Here is a 20778-nt window from a genome sequence, read left to right as displayed (position 1 = left end):
TAATGATTTTGCATTTTTAACTACATTTGAAGTTGTGATATGAAAGGAAAATGTACTTGAATAAAAATAGCATCTTGGTGGGGGTAGGAGTATTTCTAGTGTATGGACTGGCTTCCCAGTAGCCCTCTTTATATTTAGAAAGATCTCCAAAGTAAAAAAAGAAATTACTTATTCTGACATTCTCCTTTCTAATTCTCTCCATATCACATTGTGAGTTCCCTATATAGAGATCAATAAAATCTATTGGAAGGAGAGAAAAGTGATATCACTGGCTTTTGGAAGAGGATAGTGGAATGGAAAGAGAAAACAAACTAGTTAACCTAGCATTGTGAACATAGTTCACGTTGATTACCTACCATCTATTAAAACTACTATCTATGAATTCTCACACTCAGCTTTTTTTCTTATCTTCATAACAGTCTAGTTCATGGTTAACTTAGTCTGTTGAGTGGTTAACTTAGGGAAATGTTTGAGGTAATACTGGAAAGATTAGTTTGGGGCCATTTTGTGGTGAATCTTTGTCTCCAAATTGAGGAACCATTGAAAGTTTTTGAGGTTTGGATTGTACACCACATATTCTTTCTGTGTTTTAGGAAAATTTATCTGACTGTGGCATGTTGGAGAAATTAGGCACTAACGATTTGTGATGAACGGGTTAGTTACTGTTTACTATAATAATTTTCCATCACAGCATACATTTATAAGTACTTGTATGTATGTATGTATGTATGTGTGTGTGTGTGTATGCCTTTAATATATATATATTTATATATCTTTAATCACATGACATATGCTTTCAAGTGGAATCACTGAGTTTTTCAGAATTACAGCGATTGAACTGATATTTGCAAACAACTAAAATGTCTGCTGATAAGATTAATGGGAAGTGCATATTAATAGCTTTAGGGAGCTAGAGTCAATTTAATGTTTTAGTATGAGATAAAGAATGGTATGTATGGAAAAGAGAACATTCTTAAGATGAACGCTTGAAAATACAGTGCTCATTCTGAATATATCTAAGAACAAAGTGTGTGTATATATTTTTTAAGCATGCACAAATACTGTCCTTAAATGTGAAACACATCTTAAAACATTCCTAAAATACTAATACTGATATTTGGGTAAGGAAGACTCAAGATATTTAAGAGAAAATACAATGTTTATTTTTTGGATTTATGTAAGGAAAACTTTACTTTCACTTTCTAGGGAATACCTAAGTTAGTAGTTGCAGAAGTTTGAAAAGTTTGCATTGCCCTGCTTTGGTTGTATTCCCGTTACTGACTTTGTATGGGAGGTTCACCAGCTGTTTGACTGGCAGGAGCAGGAGCTTTCACTTCAGTAGTTTATAATTCCTGGCTATTCTAGGATAGTTTGCACTTCACCAAGCCTCAGACAGGTCAGGACATTTGGTAGGAGAAGGTTGAAAGACAAAAGCAGCAGGCCTTGGGTTCTCAGCCTTTTTTTTTTTTTTTTTTGGGTTTTGTTTTTTAATTAGAAAATTATATTTTACTTTGGTGGCTAGGACTTTTAGTAATGTGCCTATATTACATGTAGAAAATATTCATCAACCAAGAGGAGTTTTAAAATGTCAAAACCAGGAAAAGCTACTTTAAACCATGGCTTGGTTCCTGTTGATCTTAAAAGTGCAAAAGAGCCTCTACCACATCAAACTGTGATGAAGATATTTAGCATTAGCATCATTGCCCAAGGCCTCCCCTTTTGTCGAAGACGGGTAAGTCTTACATTTAAAAAATAGGGGTTTTTATTTAAATTAAGTTCTTCTGTCTTCTTTAGTGAAGAAATGCTTCAACTTTCAATTGATATTTATAAATAAAATTATCAGTGCATTTTGTAGCCATATAAAACTTACGTAAGTGGTCGTTACAATAGTATGATAGAGAGCCCAGAGGGCAAGGTTACCCAATCCACCTTTTTTTCTCTTTCATTTATTTTTCATGATATTAGAATCCTTTAAATTTATTTAAAATTGGTAAATGTAAAAAGTATGTCTTCAGGTGTGTTGGCAAATACTAAAACCCCAAATTTGTAGTTTTTATTTTGTGGGAAAAGCAAAAACCTGGTGGTATTCTTATATACGAGGATTATAACATTTAGCTCTTTTAAAGAGAATCCCAAGTTCCCTAGATTTATCTGGCCCTTAGAGCTGTATTATTTTAAGTTGCCATTTCTTTAATTCAAACTTAATGTAATAGGGACATTACTTTTTGCTGTTATATCAAATAAAAATAGCATGCAATTGTGTGGCAGTTACGATACAGTTTATATATAGACAATCCTGAACTAACAAACATTTTGTAGAACTTGTAGTAACGTATAATCAAGTTATGATCTATTGGATGTTTTTCAGGATGACATTCTGCTATCCCTTGCCAAGTTCTGACCCTGTTAATATTAGCAGTTTTATTGTGTTTTCTGAGTTCCTTAGTATTGCTAGCTTGAATTATTAACTAGAGTGATATATTTTTAGATCTAAAATATGTTTATGATACTGAACACATTAAACCAAAACAACAAAAACAACCTGAGATTAAATGGGTGATTGCATGTAACAGTGCTATTAATGTTTTAGTTCCCTTTCTTACCTTTTTTTCTTTTTAAACTAATAGGGAAATACTCTATTAGACAAGTAGATTAACACAGAACACCTGAAAAGTATTTTTCCTCTGTAGAAAAAAGAATCTTTTATTTGCTGTAACCGTTGTAAGAATATGTTTTCTAATTGTCTTAGTTCCTTTTGAGGAGTTCCCTCTTCTACTCCAAACAAGTGTTAGCCATGTTTGAAAAACATATTGACTAAGGTTTAAATGTAATACAGTTTAAACATTGAAAATGGAATACAAATATCTCCATCACCCTCTTAACTTTCTTCTTTACTGTGTTGTCGGAAAGTGTCTTCGTTCACTTTGTCACTTTTATAACTTCTGAATGAGGTCACTGTTCTGATTTAAGCAGAACCTCTAATTGGTTTACACAGAGGCCTCTAATAGCTTTAAAGTCATTAATAAACTAATTTATTATTTTTATATATCTATAAAAGAAAATGCCAATACAAGTAAATTCTTAAACTGAGGAAAAGAAATGTGGGCATTTTAAATCAAAAGATTAAGATTACTTCATTATGTTACAGTGTATATTTTCTACCTTTATCTTCTAACATGTACATGAAATTTAAAAGGCTCAGCAACAAATTCTATAAGAAAAATTAATAATAGAGAACTTTAAGGCTTTCCCTGAGGGCTTCCTAGGGTCACTATGCAGCTTGACTTTTCTAGGTTACTATGTTATGTTAATTTATAGCCTTGCAGTTGTAATAGCAGAAGAGAGCTAAGTTCGAAAAATAAAATTCATACAAGAACATTTTTTGGAATAGTTAAAAAATACTATCAGTTTTAGACAGCCTGCCTGCCAGGAACTTACAATTGCATAACTTATTGAATCTGACTGCTAGAAATATTAGAGGGATAGCGTAATTTTATCGCCCTCCCCTCCGCGAAATTCCGTGCCTGGTTAATTTAGATAGCTTTTAATTGATTTGCATGCTCTTTGTTATTGAATTTACAAATTTTCCCTTGGTAAATTGATGATAAACATTTTTAAAATGTATTTTTCTTTATCAAAGATTTAAGGAAGACTTTGTATGATATGTAATTAATTGTATTCTGTGTGTAACATCCAGTATATCTCATATTGGGTATATTTTGCTTTCAAGCAGATTGTTCTGTACTGAGCATGAAGTACACCAAGCAGATAGGTTTCTGTATTTTGTAGGCCATTGTTTTTTCTTCCAAGTAATGAGCTAATGTGCACTACAGTGACCTCTTATAAGACTAAAGCAATCTTGACCTATTCAGATTTGAAAAACATGGTATCCTCCCTCCATCCGTCATAGATGTTGATCCACTTAATGTTTGCACAGTAAAATACTTTGAAAATTGTGAAGAACCCTTTAAAATAGTTGCTGTAACTTAAACTTCAATTTATATCTCTTGAAATGTTTTCAGAAAATGTATTTACCTCACTATTAAGTATAAAATTGGTACTGGTAGTCTAACTTATTATATAAATTATTCTAGTCTCTCATCAGAAGTGGTTTGGACTTAATACAACAATATAAAAGAAATAGCAGTCTAGTTATTAACCAGTTACTGTCAATAAAAATAATTTTAGTATTAAGGTCTTCATACTTGTTATAAGGAATACTTGTTAAAAATGTAGAATGCTAGGTTCCCCTCTTTTGGATAGTCTCTAGATTAAAGCTCAGGAATCTATCTGTATTTTTAAAAATCTTACAGGTAATCAAGTCAGGAAAATTTGAGAGTACTAGTTAGTACATAACATTTTATTCTAAAAGAACGGAGTGTCCTTTAGAGGAAGAGAAATTTTACAGGAAAAACTTAATCTATAAAATCACTGGAAATTTTGAATTTTCTTTGAAATTAGAATGCCTAATTATGATAAAACTGCATTTCTTAAATCCTAAGTTACATTACTATTTTTGTCTTTTAAACATATATAGGAAATATTTAAAATGCAAAAAAAAATGTACTTCAGGATACATCTTAATGGAATTTTATAGCTTATCTAGCAGCATTTTTTTCCTTCTTACTGAATAGAGAAATAATATCTTTACAACTAAAATAGTAAGAAAATATACTTCAGTGCTTAAATCTCATTTCTTAACCCATTTTGTTTGGACACTTTTAAACATTTAGAATATTCTTGTAAAGTTACTCTTCATCGTTACTATTTTGGTAGAAATTTCCAAATGACATGCGGTTGTTGGTTTATATAGGGCTTTTAAAGATACCCGACTGTGCTGGTGTATAAACAAAATACTGTTCTAGAGTGCCTGTGTATTCCTGGGTCTGAGCGGTGGACCGACTGTGTAGCATAAGCATTGGCAACACCACTAAGAGAGTGGTATTGGACTGCTGGGGGCAGTGGGGGGAGGGGAGGTGGGCTTGGATTGGGACGAGGACTTGTTCTCCTGACCCAAAGCTCAAGCAGTAATGAAATGTATGACTGGGATTTCTTGTAGTTGAAAACAATGTTGTAGGGTAGGAATTATATTCCATATCAAGTTCTGTTCAAAATACCACATTTAAAATAATTTTTCTTTAAAATGTAAATAGAAATAAAATTAAAATATTTGTGTCATTTGAGAAAATGTTAATATCACTCATGCATATTGTTATTGTTGCAGGTTAGTTTAAATCAGTTAGTTTAAATCAAGGTCTTTCTGCAAAGGGCCAGTAAATACTTTGGGCTCTGTGGACCTTATGGTCACTGTTAGAACTGTTCATCTCTGCCATTGTAGCATGACAGCTGCTGCTGTAGGCAATACTTAAATAAATGGATAAATGGACATGACTGTGTTTCACTGAAACTTATTTATAAAACAATGAAGATAGGTTTTTATGATTGCGATAATACTGCAATAAATCTTGTGCATACATTTTTTGCTTATAAGTTTCAGCTCATGGTAGATTTTTAGAATGAGATTGTTAGAGCCATAAATCTTACATTTCCTTTAAAACCATCACCTTCTCTTCTAATTCTTTTGTAGTTATGTAGAAAAAAAATCTTTGGCTAATCACTAGAATTTTAGTATACTGCTTATTATTTCTCTCAGTGTTAAGTGTAATAAAGCTATTAATTAATATATAACCTGCTAAATGCATCCGTAATTTTTTTTTTACTGTTATTGACTTAGACAGTGAACTTTCTGATACATAAATCTTTAACATCTCTATACACAGATTTCTAGAAGTAGGAGTATTGGGTGAAGGAGTAGGAACCTTTTATGATTCTTAAAAAATACTATTAAATTGCTTTCTAGAAAGCTTGTACCAGTTAAAAACCAGCACAAGGGATTTCTAATGTTCCTTAAGAGAAATAAATCATATTCTTTTCTTTTTTAAAATTTATTTTGAGAGAGAGAGAGAGAGAGAAGAGTGGGGGAGGGGCAGGACGAGAGACAGACAGACAGGAAGATTGATTCCCAAGCAAGTTCCTCAGCATGGAGCCCAACGCGGAGCTCAGTCTCACGAACCGAACTATGAGAGCATGACTTGAAACGAAATCAAGAGTTAGAAGCTTAACCAACTGAGCCACCCAGGCGCTCCTTAAGAAATCATATTCTAAGTAGATTTATCTACATGGCAGAGTTTTGTGGATTTTACTTAGTTAATACTAGATTATTGTATTTCCAGTGTTATTATTCTAAGTTTTTATCAAAAGGATCTTTTTCATTTTGAGGAAATAATGAGATAGGTTTATATTTAGTAGCTTCAGGAGGAAAATATGTAAATAGATCAAGAAATTATTTGTTGCTCATGTAATTTTATTTTTTCTTCTTTTCAGAAAATATTTCCCATAGACCTGTCACCTATTATTTTCAACTATAATTTTCTTCTTCTCCTCCCATAGTTTTGAAACTATAATCTGTGTTTTTATCTAAATGGATGATCTACATGTGTAGTTTTATGATTTATTGTTGATTTAACACATTATTACCGCAAGTCTTATGGTTATCTGTTTTCGCACTATTCTTTTATATTTCTGAATTATAGTGTGATATTTACACACTGTAAGTGACAGCCTCTCTCAAAGTGTACTGCTATTAATAATATCTATGACAAGAGTACTTCTCATACTAACAGAGCAGCTGCCATAAATACTTGCCTATTTCTTATAGCACTACTACTTAGTTTTACATTTCTGACATAGCTTTGCCTTTAGCCCCAATCCAAGTTTACCTTTTTTTTTTTTTAATCTAGTCTAGCCATGATTAATTCTCATTGAAAGTAGTTTGAACAAGTCTGGTCTTTTAAAATGTCTTGATGCCTGAAATGTATTTCATGAAACTCAATATCTGTTTCATGGAACTCTTAGGCAATTAGAAATCGATGGGTGTTTCCCTAACATACAGAAATATGAAACCTTTAAAAAACCAGCATTCTCCACTTTTCCCCCAGATTGGTCTATTCAAGTGTCCACCAGTTACATTTGTGCCTCTGTCTTTCTAGATCTTTTACATGACCTCACAGTCTAGCTTCCCTCTCTGGTTGGAACCTTTCTCCTGGCATTGATTGCATCTACCTTTGTCCTCCTACATCAGGGGAACATATTGTAATTGTTGCCATTACCTTTAGCCCTTAGGCATATATGTACTGCCCAGTGATGTTATTTGATACCTTCAATAGTTATCTTGTCTCCTCAATTAGGGTATAAACTCATAGAGTTCAGAAATATCTTTAATGTCTGTCTTTTTGTGCTCTTAGTGATATGCAGAAGAAAGTTAGTATAAATATTCCTATGACTAATTCGTTGAAGTTATGTGTTAAACTTGGAAGATTTTGAAGGAGTTTTTGTACTGTTAAGAATATGGTATGTTTTTGTTTTTAAATGACTTTGCAGCTGTGATTTTGAATATTTCATTTTCTAAATTTAAATAAACTCAGATACAGTTTGACACTTAATTTTAAAAGTAATTACTACTTACCAATTTTGAAAACGAAGGAGAAACAAACATAGGGTAAAAACATTTAAATGTTACTTTCAAGAGTCTACAGTAGCCCAAAAATGTCAGAAAATGCTTAAATAAAGGAAAAATATTACAGTATTTTGGACAGAAGGAAGAACAGGGTGGTGAGATCAGCAAGCTTGGAGAGATATTTTAATAGGGTACCTTATTTTTTTTTTTGAGTAAACTAAAATGTTACTTCCTAAGGTTATTTTCCTTACACATATATCCCATTGGAAGTGGGGAAAAATTAACATTTTCAAATGATCTAATATTCATTATTGTCACTAGTTTACCAATAAAGGAATTAGTTACCACATATCAGACCATTCTATTTTAGATTCTGTCGGACTTTCCTTAGGAATGTTTCATGTGTTGTGCATAAACATAAATAAACAATATAAATTATAAATTTTCTTGTGGTCTTATTCTCTGTACTGGGCAACGTACTGGCTGTAAATTAAAAGGTGATGATTCTTGGTCCCTGGTACCTGTGGGTAGATATACAAAGGTGAAAATTCACAAGGCTTTAAGTATCTTAGACAGTCGAGTGGTAAAAAACATAAACAAATCTTTATAGTATAAAAAGATAATTGCTTAAATGGACCCATGTACAAAATACTGTGGGAGCATGAGAGGGTCACTGAAGTCTCGAAGCAAATGGCTCAGCAAAGGCTTCACAGTAACTTTGAATCAAAACATGAAGGATGTTTGCTAAGCAGATAATCAGAGAAATGATGGACAGAAGGAACATGTATTATTGCTTGGGCTCGCATCTTGGTGTTTCACATTATTTATACTGCTGCAAATTCACTTATTTCTTGACATGGCATTTATTGCTATTAATATCAGCCAAAAATATGTATTGAATACTTAGAACAGGGTTGGAAATTTTTCTAGAACCTGTGGATATAGCTGTGAACTAGATGGATGGGGGCCATACCGTCATGGTGCTTAGATTCTACTTTAGGGGAACAGAAAAGTAGGTATCAATGCCAATGTTTTGATGACCGTAAAATTGGATAAAAGTATGTAGTCTAAGTTGGGATGCAGAGGAGACACTATACTTTCCACATAGGAACTCATATAATCTTTAAAATAACTTTGTGAGGGAGGTGTTGTATTATAGTATCCCTATTTTACAGATAACTTTCCTAAGGCATAGGAAAGTTAAGTAACTTGCCCTTGAGGTAATAAGCAATGGAGCTGAGATTCTAACTCAGCCATCTGGCTCTTGTATCACAAACACTGTGGTTATAGTGACCTTCGTAAGGTTTGTTGAGTGAACAGATCCTTAGTTGCCAAATGTTTTAAGGGTTAACTTTTGCCATGTAGTGCTGGGTTTTTAAATATGTAATTCTTAACTTTGATTATGGCTTTAATATAACTGATAACATTGCTTTCTTTAAAAGAAATTGTTTTAGTGTTTGTTTATTTTTGAGAGAGAAAGAGAGAGACAGAGAGTGAGCAGAGGAAGGCAGAGAGAGAGGGAGACACAGAATCTGAAGCAGGCTCCAGGCTCCAAGCTCCAAGCTATCAGCACAGAGCCTGACGTGGGGCTTGAACTCACGAACCATGAGATCATAACCTGAGTTGAAGTCGGACTCGACTGACTGAGCCACCCAAGCACCCTGACATTTCTAGATGGTTTTTGTCATCAAATGATGTCTTAGTATTAGGTTGTGTCTCAGTTGTCAGATATGAATGTAAAAGTAATTATAATGTTTTTTAGAGGTCTCTACAACTACATTGTAGAAATAACTGCCATGAGTTCTTCTCCCTTTTGTTGATAGATAACAATCTATTTAAATAGTTCAGTAATTTTAACATCACAGGGCAAGGCTGTTAAGGTTAGTATGGGAGACAGATGAAAAATATGCTAAAAAATAAACTTGGTACTAAGTCCTGGCAATGTAAACATGTATGAAATAAATCCACTGTCCCTTGTCTTCAGACCAGAAATTCAGCAAGTCTTGAGAACTAAGAACTTTTTTAAAGTTGGCTAACCCTAACTCTAACTGACATAAGATAGTTTTAGTATTTATCTGAATAGTCCTATACTTTGCTGCAAAAATATTAATGTATAATGTCCTGGAAGTGTTCAGTTATATATATATATACACACATCATATTACTTTTTTAAACTCCATAAAGTTCTGAAGTCAGCAATACAGCTTTCTGCAAAATTGTGGAACTCCACAATTTACAGCTATCACCCACATACAAAAAATGGAATACACTTTGAAATGTCAAAGTAGTCAAAGCCTTATCTTAAGTCTCTGAGTACATACATATTTAAGTACTTTAAAACATACCTTATATAAATGAATAACTAATTTTACTAACCTAGTTATAGGCAGCTCCATATAATATGATAATTCGGAGCTTATATATTATTTTTCTTTAGGGATTAAATGTTACTCTTGTTAGCAGACTTCTACATTAAATGAGGAAAGAGAACCTCGACCACTTTTTTACTTCTAGTATTTCTACATAGAATTAATAGCACTAAGTTAATTGTTATTCTGTTAATAGATATTAGGTATAATCTCTGTGAGTGTTGCTAATGTAACAAATATGAGTAAGGCAGAGACCTTCCTTCCTTTAAGGAGGCTACAGATGCTTTTCTGTCTCAGAGACTTATCTCATTGTCCACATTTTATGGTCACATATCAAATTCAGAGATTAATTAGCTTATTCAAAAAATAAACATCTTTTAATTGCCATGTACATTTCTAGGCACTTTAGATACATTAGTGAACAAAGCAGAAAATGTCCTACCTTTTATAGAATTTGACATTTTGGTGACCCTGAGAATTCTGCCTAGGAGGGGACAGTATGTTTTGTGTGCTCCAGTATATAGTATGTCACCAGACTCCTTTATTCAATTGCACACTTTTCTTTTCTAAATGAACTGAGGGTAATTTGTGTTATAGTTTCTCCATATGTATATATAGGTACCTACATACATATGCATGCATATACAGACACACTCTTTCTCTGACTTGATAGGATTATGTTGGTAACTGTATTGAAATGTATAATCTACCAGTTTTCAAATACTGTTAGATAGTATCTAGCACAGAATAGTATTTTGAGGTTCTGAAAGATTAAATATGATTCCATTTTATTCCATTTTTCATATTCTTGAAAGGAAACTTTAATATCCTATTGAGCTCACCTATTGATTTCTTTCTGGATTGTTCTTGGGTCAGGAGTTCTTGGCCCTATCTGTGACTTGTGGAAAGTGGCATAAATCAATGTGTGTCTCAAATATAAACCAGTTATATAATGATAGATATAATTTATAGGAGATATATTTATGGTAGATATGAATGATAGATATAATTTAAGATTTTTTTTAACATGATAAAAATTTCACCATAGAAAGTAGTAGCAGAAAGGACTACAGTTTGCCGTAAAGCCAATGGCATTCTTTTTTTTTTCTTTCTTTCATAGTTTATTGTCAAGTTGGTTTCTATATAACCCAGTGCTCATCCCAACAAGTGCCCTCCTCCATGCCATCACCCCGCTTCCCCTCTCCACCACTCCCACCAGCCCTCAGTTTGTTCTCAGCATTCAAGAGTCTCATGGTTTGCCTCCCTCCCTCTCCCCAACTATTTTTCCCCTTCTCCTCTCACATGGTCCTCTGTTAAGTTTTTTCTAATCCACCTTTAAGTGAAAACATATGGTATCTGTCTTTCTCTGCCTGATTTATTTCACTCAGCATGACACCCTCAAGGTCCATCCACATTGCTACACAGGGCCAGATTTCATTCTTTCTCATTGCCATGTAGTATTCCATTGTATAGATAAACCACGTCTTCTTGATCCATTCGTAAATGTTAGGAGTTACATTCAGTTATTTCCATGATGCAGCACATCTCTTTATTTGCATAGATAGTGTTTTATCCCTAAACTGTGAAAAGTAAAATAAATTTTTTTGAAAAACAGAAAATCTGATATTAGATTAAGTTTTCTCTTATGGCTTTGTAATCTCTCTCTCTCTCTCTCTCTCTATATATATATATAAAGGTGTATTTATAAACTTTATTGACAGGGTTAGAGGAAGAACAATTAAGAATAAGTATTTCTCAAACATTAATACATTAATACTGACTCCAAAACACATAGCTTATTTGTTTATGGTTATTTTATATTTTCATGTATCTTACATTTGAGAGAAGAAAATATAAGTTTGGGTGAAATTCTCTTAATTTTTTTCTCCTTGCTAGTATCGAAAATGAAAATCAAAACTTGTGGTTTATTCCTATATTTAATTACATTTTTATGTGTGGGTGATTACATATAGTTCACTTGGGAACAATTTAAGCTTAAATTGCTTTTCAGTAATCCACAGAAATCTCTGCATTATCACTTTGGATTTTAAAATGTCCTTGTTACTACTAGTTTGAACATGTAGGGGCAGTATAGTACTGTTTTTGTAAATCTTGTGTGAAATTGTGGGATTTTTGAATCGGTTAAGTAGTGTTAAAAGTTTGTTCTTCGAGAAAATGCAGCTGTATGTCTTATTTTTTAAAGAATGAATCAGGACTATTTTATTAAGTTGGAACTATTCTTTCAATTCAGCTTCTTATATATATTATACAGACCTTTTATATTAGGGAAGCTTATGATGTTGTTATATCTGAAGTCAAGGAATATGTTAAGCTAACAGGAAAAATACATTTTATAGTTAGACAACAAAATGAAGATAGGTAAAAGTTGATTTGCAAAAATATGCAAAATACCAAAATCAGTGCCATTTTGCTCTTTTTGTTTTTTTTAAAACATGGAATGCTTCATGAATTTGCGTGCCATCCCTGTGCAGGGGCCATGATAATCTTCTCTGTATCATTCCAGTGTTAGTGTACGTGTTGTCGAAGTGAGCACCAAAATCAGTACAATTTTGCTCTTATTCATCCTGTACCAGCCTTTTCAAACATGAATGTTTAACTATGAGAATCTTTTAAATAAAGTCTTAATTTTTCAGTCTAACAAGTGAACACAACTTAGATTACTAAACAGTCTTATTTTAAGATTCTTTAAGAGGTATTTTTTTCAGTATCAAAATGATTCAGGTTATTACAAAATTGATAGTTTTTTCCCACTTAAATTGATTGCACTTAAAAACTGGTTTTTTTCTTCCATTTATTCATTCAATAACTGCTATGAGTCAAGGACTGCTTTAGGCATTTGGAGTACAACAGTGAGTGAAATAGACTCAAATCTTCAACCTTCTGGAGTTTATATCAGAATAGCAGAGTGCTTAACAGCATAGATGATGGAGTCATTTAGATTTGGGATTACATTCTTAGCTTTGCCAATTGCTAATCCTCATCTGTAAAATGGAGATAGTAGAAGTACTTACTTTCATAGGGTTGTTGTAAGAATAAAATGAAATAATCTATAGAAAGTATGGTTACATAGTAAGAACTTAATAACTTACAAAGTTTACATTAACACTTTTTCAGTGTGCTGGTAAAAGTTGTAATTAATTCTCCTGATATGATAGTACTTATTTCTTTTACTTACAGTTAGTGTTTTGAATATTTTTTCATTTTTATTCAGATTGTGAAAGAAAATGCTTAGCACCAATTTTAAATAGTCATTTTTCTTAAACAATTTCCTGAATGACTGCTAATCTCTAAATGGAAAACCACTGCACGTGAAAAATTAATGTGATTTGGTTCTACTTACATTATGTGGATTCATTCAGTGTGACTATCATATATGTACAAATTAACCCCATTATGTCTTCCTAAATTAAGGTAACCTGTGCTATCTAAATATTTTGTTTTGGAGTTTCTCAGATGTTTAGAATAAATGTGTTTATTCTAAATTTAATGGTATTCTTCAATACCATTAAATTAAAACAATATCATTAAATTAAAAAGTACATATATATTATATATATATATATAATATATATATGAGAGAGAGAGAGAGATATTCCCATATTATGTTAGCTGCTAAAATGTGTAGTAAATAGTTCCCATTATGATTTTAAGCTCTGACTCCATTTCTTTCCCTAGAGGCCCCAAAATGAGTTAATTAAGAAATGGAACATACTTGTTAACATATTTGAAAACTAGCTTTTCAAAGTGGCCCCTGGTATATCGTTACCATATAAGAATTGAGACTTGAAACATTTAAGGACTTGATTCACAGGTCTTAACAAAAGTGCTTAGAAATTTAGATCTCTCTTTGGTACCCTGTGCTGATCTTAGTTCTATTTGTTTTTAATTATGTGGAAACCCCATATTTAAAACATACACATACATGCACGCACATGTGGGTGCATGCGCACACACACACACACCTACAAGCATTCCTGGGCCCCCCATACACACAAATGAAATTTTCACCCACCCCACCTCTGTTTAGTAGCTTATCTGCTGTGTTCATGCTGCAACTGCTTCACTGAGTGGAAGTGTTGTTCTGTCGTTTTCATATTAGCTTTGTTATCATGCGGTATTTTCAGCTGCTCATACTCATTACCATACAGCTGGTATGTAGAGAAGAGAAGGAAGCAAGCAGAAGTTGTACTGTCTACAAGAATAAGAAGCTCTCTTGCAGATGGGGTGCTGGCAGATGGGGCATGTGTTTGAACAGGTTTTACTAATAACAGAGTGCATTAAAAATCATTCTGAGAAAGTCCTAAGGTCAGTGCCATGATTTCAGAGCTTGAGAGGTTGTTCAGCTTTTGTAGACCTTTTTAGAATATTAATGAACTCTCATACAAAAAAGTAATAAATGGCTAACCATAACCTCATCCAAAATATTTTTTATCAGTTTTTCCTTTTTCATTTTAGTATATTTTCTCTTTAATATAATTTAAAAAGCATTGATACTATTCACTAGTGTCTCTCATTATCTTGCACTGTATTTTGTAGTCTTCAATATATTTACTTAAAATTCCCAGACTGTGGTTATATACAAAAGTATATATACTTTGAACAATGTAATAACATTCTTAAGTTTTAATATATAAAGTGCTAAAATATTTCTTAGAAGATGAAAACCAGAGAGGATTTAGAAATGCATATTTACAGTATTGACTACAGTGAAGTTTAAGACAAATTACATTCTATCACCATTCAAAGTTAGAAGTGAATGGTATGCCCCAAAATGAATCTTTTGTTAAAATTATTATGAAAGTGCTTTTCATATTCACAAAACCAAATGAAGTAGTAATGAAATAACTATCAGTAACTTTTTTTAAAGGTATTTCAGTGGGATCTTAGTCCTTTTGGCCCTTTTCATTAAGTGTAGTGTTTCTTGCTAGATCCTCTCTCAATGGGAGATCATGATAGAAAGCAACTGAAGCAAAATAAAGATAGGCTATTATATGTAAAATGCATAGTATTCAGTTTAATTTTATGAAAATGTCACTTAGTTTGTTATTCATAGAGATTAAAATATATATTGCCAAAGGTTTTTTTTTTTTAAGCAAATATTACTTATAATGGTTTTGGTAACTTAAAAACTTTTAATGCTTCAGATTTCTTGTCAGTAAAATGGAGATTCAAAAATGATCTCTTGGATAAATACCAATGAATAAATAAAATGCTAACTGAGATCTGTGGGATATGGTTTACATTAAGTGTTATTAAAACTGTGTATATTCCTTTTAATAGTAAAAGTTTATATTCTGTTGGGCATTTTTAAAGGTACAGGAAGTCCTAAACCAGGTTGGCTTTTTAACAAAGATAATTGCATTTTTGTTGTATATCAAACTGTGTATTTTCTTCCAATTTAGTTTATGCTTGAGTTGTATAACTGATAAATATCTAGAAAATTGTATTACTTTTCACTGACGGGGAAATATATGTATGTATATATATAAGATGATATAAATAATACTATATATAAATATGTATGTATATATATAAGATGATATAAATAATACTATATATAATAAATACAACAAATAATATATAAAATATGTTGTTCCCCTACATCACCTTCCTTTATATTTAGTTATATGAGCTTTTCAAATTACGCTCAAAATCAGTTTTTACAGTTATTATTTCCGTAGTTTTGTGTCATTATTGATTAAAGTGTGTGTTACATTGTTCATTATCTCATTTAAATATTATTTATTGATACCCTGATAAATGCAGGAACTATGTGAGGAACTGAGGTAAAAGAATCAAAATAGAAGTGGTCACTGCTTTCATGGAACTTACAGTTTAATAAGGGACAGGACTCATAATTAATGTGCCTACAGTGTGACCAGGCATTGGTGCAAACACTGTGATGAACAGCTTTAGAATGGGAGGAGGTGGCTCAGAGAAAGAATTTCGAGGTGGCCTATACACAGATGATTCCCATATTTTCATCTCCATTCTAGACCCTTGTTCTGAGCTCCAGAGCTAGCTGGAGCATGATATCCTCACCTGGACATCTCAGAGACACCTCAAATCAACTAGGACCAAATACGGAATTCACGGTCTTCCTACCCCAGGAAAACAAACACTGACTCTTGTCTAGTGTCCTCTCTCATGTCCCATCAGTTGCATAAGAAACCTAGGTGTCATCTTTAATAATTCCTCCTCCTTTACTTTTCAGGACTAGTCAGTCTGTCACCAGATCCTGTTAGTTTTATGTCCTAAATGTCTTATAACTGTTCACTTTTATCCATCTCTGTTGTGCCTAACTAGTCTAACCCACTATTATTTCTTGCCTGGCCTGGTGGAATAAATTCCTCACATAGTCTCTCCACATCTACTTTCACTTCCGTTCCATTTTTAATATTACATTTAGAATGATTTTTCCAAGAGGCTTATCTGATTATTTCTCTCCCTTCACTAACATCCAGCATTAGCTTTTCATTACTCTTATGGTAAAGACCAAAATCCTTTATGAGGTCTTGCATAATCTAGCCCTTATCTACTTCTCTTAGCCTCATTTTGCACTTGTCGTAGAGCCTTTATTTGTGCCTCACAGCCATTAGGAATGCCTTCCCCCCCCACGCAACACACTTTAGTCATTTCTTCAGAGGAGTCCTCTCTGAACCCCCAAACTAGGTCAAAACCTTAATATTACGCATTTTTTAAAAAAACTCTATACATTTACCAGTTTTACTTTTGCTTTGTTTTGTTTGTCTTCCTCTCTTACTACACTGTAAACTCCAGCCATGAAACTGAGACCATATTTAATTTAACTTATGTGTAATAGACACCCAAATAAATACGGTTGAATGAATATGGGAAGTTAAAAAACCATATAAATCTATATTTGTTTTAATTATGTGTCCCTGGTAGAATAAAAACAGAGATAGTTGAAACAGTGCAGGATAGAATCACAGAGATAAGCATGTATTATCAACACTGATGTTTACTCCTAGGAAGTGACAACCACACACGGATCAAACGGACATTTATTAAAGGTAGATTGGCCCTTAGGAATCGATCTATGTGTTGAAATTAAGAAACAGGGCCAAAGTGATAACTGCATTTTGAAGCATATGTCCGATATATACTTCAAAAAGTGCCCCCCAACACTACTATGTATTAATAAGTCAGGTATTTTGAATCTATTAAACTAAAAACTAAAAAATCAAGTAAAAGTCATAATTCCCTGTTAAGTGTTGTGGGTTGTAATAACCAGTAAAGAGCGTTTAAAACAATTTCTGTAGTGTTATGATATATAACTTTTGCCACTATTCTATAGTGTTCAGATCATTTGGGTAAGGGTGAAAGACTAGTAGACCTTTCAAAAGGACTTTCCAATGAGATACTTCAGTGTATTCTGTTCTCAGCTTTGTTTCATTATTTCATGTTTTAGAGATATAAAGTATAGGACATGAAGGAGTGAGGAGGGTAGGATATAGTTCTGGGGGGTGGTTAGAAAAGGAAGCAAACCCATGTATTATTGTAAGCACTGTTCATCAGATAGATTTTCTTTCACTATGCCTACTGATGGCTGCCTACCTTCAATATAATGTCAAAGATAATGGAAGCAATTCTTCACCAAGGAGGCATTGGCAGTAGTGTATTACTTCTTTGTCAAGCTGCTCTTGGTAAATTCCCAGAAGTAAAGTGTATCAGAGTACACTACTTGCTACCTAGTTTGTCTCTTCTTTCTCAATGTCTGCTGTGATTCTAACATAGATCTTATCTATAATCACACATTTGGATACTGAAACAGCTCAGGAAACATCCTAGAGATTACTTCACTCCCAATACTTCTTGCTTTATATGTACAAAACACTATTTCATTTTCTGTAAAGTGGAGACCAAGATTTGCCTGTGTTCACATCCTAGCCACCCTAGTTAGTTGTCTAATCTTGGGGGTAAATTGCTTAAGCACTCTGTGTCTGTTTCCTCATCTGTAAAATGGGATAATAATCGTAAGTACTTCATAGGGTTGTTAGACAGTTTCAATGAGTTTATATAAGTACTTAGCAGAGTGCCTGAAGTTCCCTTTTCTGTAAACTTCATTTTCTTAAGAGAACTTTTTTTGAAAAGAGTTGCTTCTTCAAGCTTGAATAGTTTACAGTATTTTTGATAGTGGACAGTAAAGGAGTATTCAAATCAGATTAAATGTAGTGTTTATTTTTCATTTTCTCTTAGGTTTAAAATATTGCCATGTGTGTTTCTTGAAAATGTCTCTTCCTCTTTCTAGCTCTATGCATTGTCATATAAATTGAGCAATTTCTTTCATCAATTATACGGATTTGTCATTTTTTTATTGACTTGTCTGTTCTTGTCCCTGAATTGGGAGTTCTTCCAGGTTAGAGAATACATCTTGCTCAGTTTTGCATCCTTTTTTGCTTAGTGTCAGGTTTTCAGTAACCCTAGCTAAGTATTTCTTGAATGTAGCAGATCTAGAACTACCAAAACAAAGTGTTTAGTTTTGGTAGTTCACTGTTTAGTTTTCTTCTTCCATCTTGCTTCATTGTTTAGAAAATAGAGAACCGTTATATATCTCAGGATTCATTTGGATGAGACTGATAATATTACAGTGGAATTTGGGGTTAGAGGCTCCCCATAAATTTTTCTCATGTAATTTCCTTTTTCTGTTCTCCCTATATAGAAAAACAAGTATAGCAAATTTCACAAAGTTAGTCTTTGAAATAAATGAATTGTTGGAGTATAAATTACATGTTGGTCTAACAAAATCTTTTTTTAATGTTTATTTAGAGAGAGAGAGAGAGAGAGAGGAAGCAGGGAAGGGGCAGAGAGAGAGAAAGACAAACTCCCAAGCAGGCTCAGACTCATGAACTGTGAGATCATGACGCTTAACTGACTGAGCCACCCAGGTGTCCCAGTAACAAAGTCTGTTTATTGCAATTGTTTAATAAAAGCTATTTAAATAAAAATATCTTAAAAATACCATTTAGTTTTAATCTGCTCTTTACATTGTGATCATGATGATTAACATGTCTTCATTTAACATCTCTTGGAAATTATTCTAAATTCTTAATATGCTGTTTTGTCTCTTGGTAGAATAACTTTAAAGGAAAGTCTAAAAATGAAGGTGTGTGTGTGTGTGTGTGTGCGCGCGCGCGCGCGTGTGTCTTTATCTTAAGGGCTAACAGAATATTACAACTTTAGGAATTTTCTGTAGTTCAACATCTTTTTGCTAGCTTTGACTTTATATAGTTTGGTAGATTTAAGCTATTCCTCATAGGATTTTTTTTCATATTGTAAAAGTTTGAACATATATTGACTTAAGAGGAATTTAAGATTCAGTTTCTTACAGTGTTCTCAAATCACCATGTAGCAGTTCTCAACAGACCAGCTGTATGCACAGTTCTTAAATTGTAATGCACATTTGTGTAGTAGTCATTGTGTCATGATTACATACCATGAGTTCATACAGCTGGAAGGAAACTCATGATACACATCCTGCAGAAGGAACTTTTTAAAATCATGTATCAAGTGTAGCAAACTTTCAAAGTTAATTTTTAAACATTTGGAGGCCTTGAGTATTAATAGATAAATATGTTTTTAAGTATTAAATTTAATAAAGAAAGTGAACTTATAAATAAAATATTTCTTTTTTAAAATTTTTTTAATGTTTATTTATTTTGGGGAGAGAGAGGGTGCAAGCGGGGGGCGGGGTGCAGAGAGAGAGAGGGAGACACAGAATCTGAAGCTGTCAGCTCAGAGCCCAACATGGGGCTCGAACCCACGAACCGTGAGATCATGACCTGGGCCAAAGTTGTATGCTTAAATGACTAAGCCACCCAGGTGCCCTATAAACAAAATATTTCTATTATAATAGTTTTGCCAAGATGTCAAAGTGCTCCTGACCATTGATCTTACATTCACTGCAAATACAAAAACTTCCATAGATCATACACCTTTTCACATTAATAGTTATTTTGAAAATATTTCCATGACAGGCAAAAATTATGTCAATTGTTACTCACTCATGACCTATCTATTTCTAGCAATCTTTTTTTGTACTCTTTTATTTAGTGAAACTTTACAGTCTGTTGAAATCTCCTAAAAAGTTAGGGGATCATGTAGACATTATGCTAGTCAGATAATTCTAGATTCTTTCAAAGCAAAGAGTGCAGTTTCTTAAATTATATATACAGTAATTGCTTTAAAATGTAATTTGATGTTTCTGAAATGAATCTTTAGAATCCTCCTTTTTAAGTGTAGTGGGGGCATGATTACTAGCTCTTTACTTGACAGCTGCATCAAGCAAATATTTAAAGAGCAGGCAAGGTACTCCTAAAATAAGTAAAGAATTGATTAAAGATCACCATGATGCTAGAGCAAAAACCTGGTGTGATTTATGTTTCTTACTGGTCTAGCACCGTTATAGAATTAATAAGTGTTTTTGAATAAGTGAAGTAAGTTTAAGTCCACAGACTTTGTTTCATAACTAGTTTTAAAAGATTAAAGTTATCCCTTCTCATTTTAAATTCTGGAAAATTCGTAAGATGATTGGGATGAGAAGAGACACTATATTTTAAAAAGTACAATACGTTTGAATCTGGGCTTTATGTATCTGCTAGCCAAATTTTATAATTTAACATAATTATCAACATTGGGAAGCCAACCAATAAAAGATTACCGAGTTGAGAATAACATGTAACTTAGATTAAGCAGACCTTATGTGACAACATGCTAATGAGGGTGTACCTAAGTAGGGTTGTGCCTGAGGCTGTACCTAGCTTCAGTTGAAGGCTTTTTCCAACTTTGAGATTCTGTGGTTATGTTCTGGAATTTTTTTATGATCACAGAGAAGTAGTCTTGAAAAGTGTA

At 32.8% G+C, this 20778-nt stretch overlaps 1 protein-coding gene and 1 non-coding gene across 3 annotated transcripts in view; one reads left to right on the top strand and one right to left on the bottom strand.

The window, feature by feature from the left end:
- Positions 1–20778, top strand: part of FBXW7 (F-box and WD repeat domain containing 7) — a 228665-nt gene that overhangs the window by 168021 nt on the left and 39866 nt on the right. The gene's annotated exons all lie outside the window — the stretch shown is intronic.
- Positions 12333–12439, bottom strand: LOC120233231. Its single transcript, XR_005528760.1, has one exon. It is a non-coding gene; the product is annotated as a U6 spliceosomal RNA (small nuclear RNA).

This window comes from Hyaena hyaena, unplaced genomic scaffold (assembly GCF_003009895.1).
Source record: "Hyaena hyaena isolate Hyena2069 unplaced genomic scaffold, ASM300989v1 scaffold_89, whole genome shotgun sequence".
NCBI lineage: Eukaryota > Metazoa > Chordata > Mammalia > Carnivora > Hyaenidae > Hyaena > Hyaena hyaena.
Note: the sequence above shows the minus strand (reverse complement) of the source record. Positions and strands in the feature narration are given on the sequence as shown.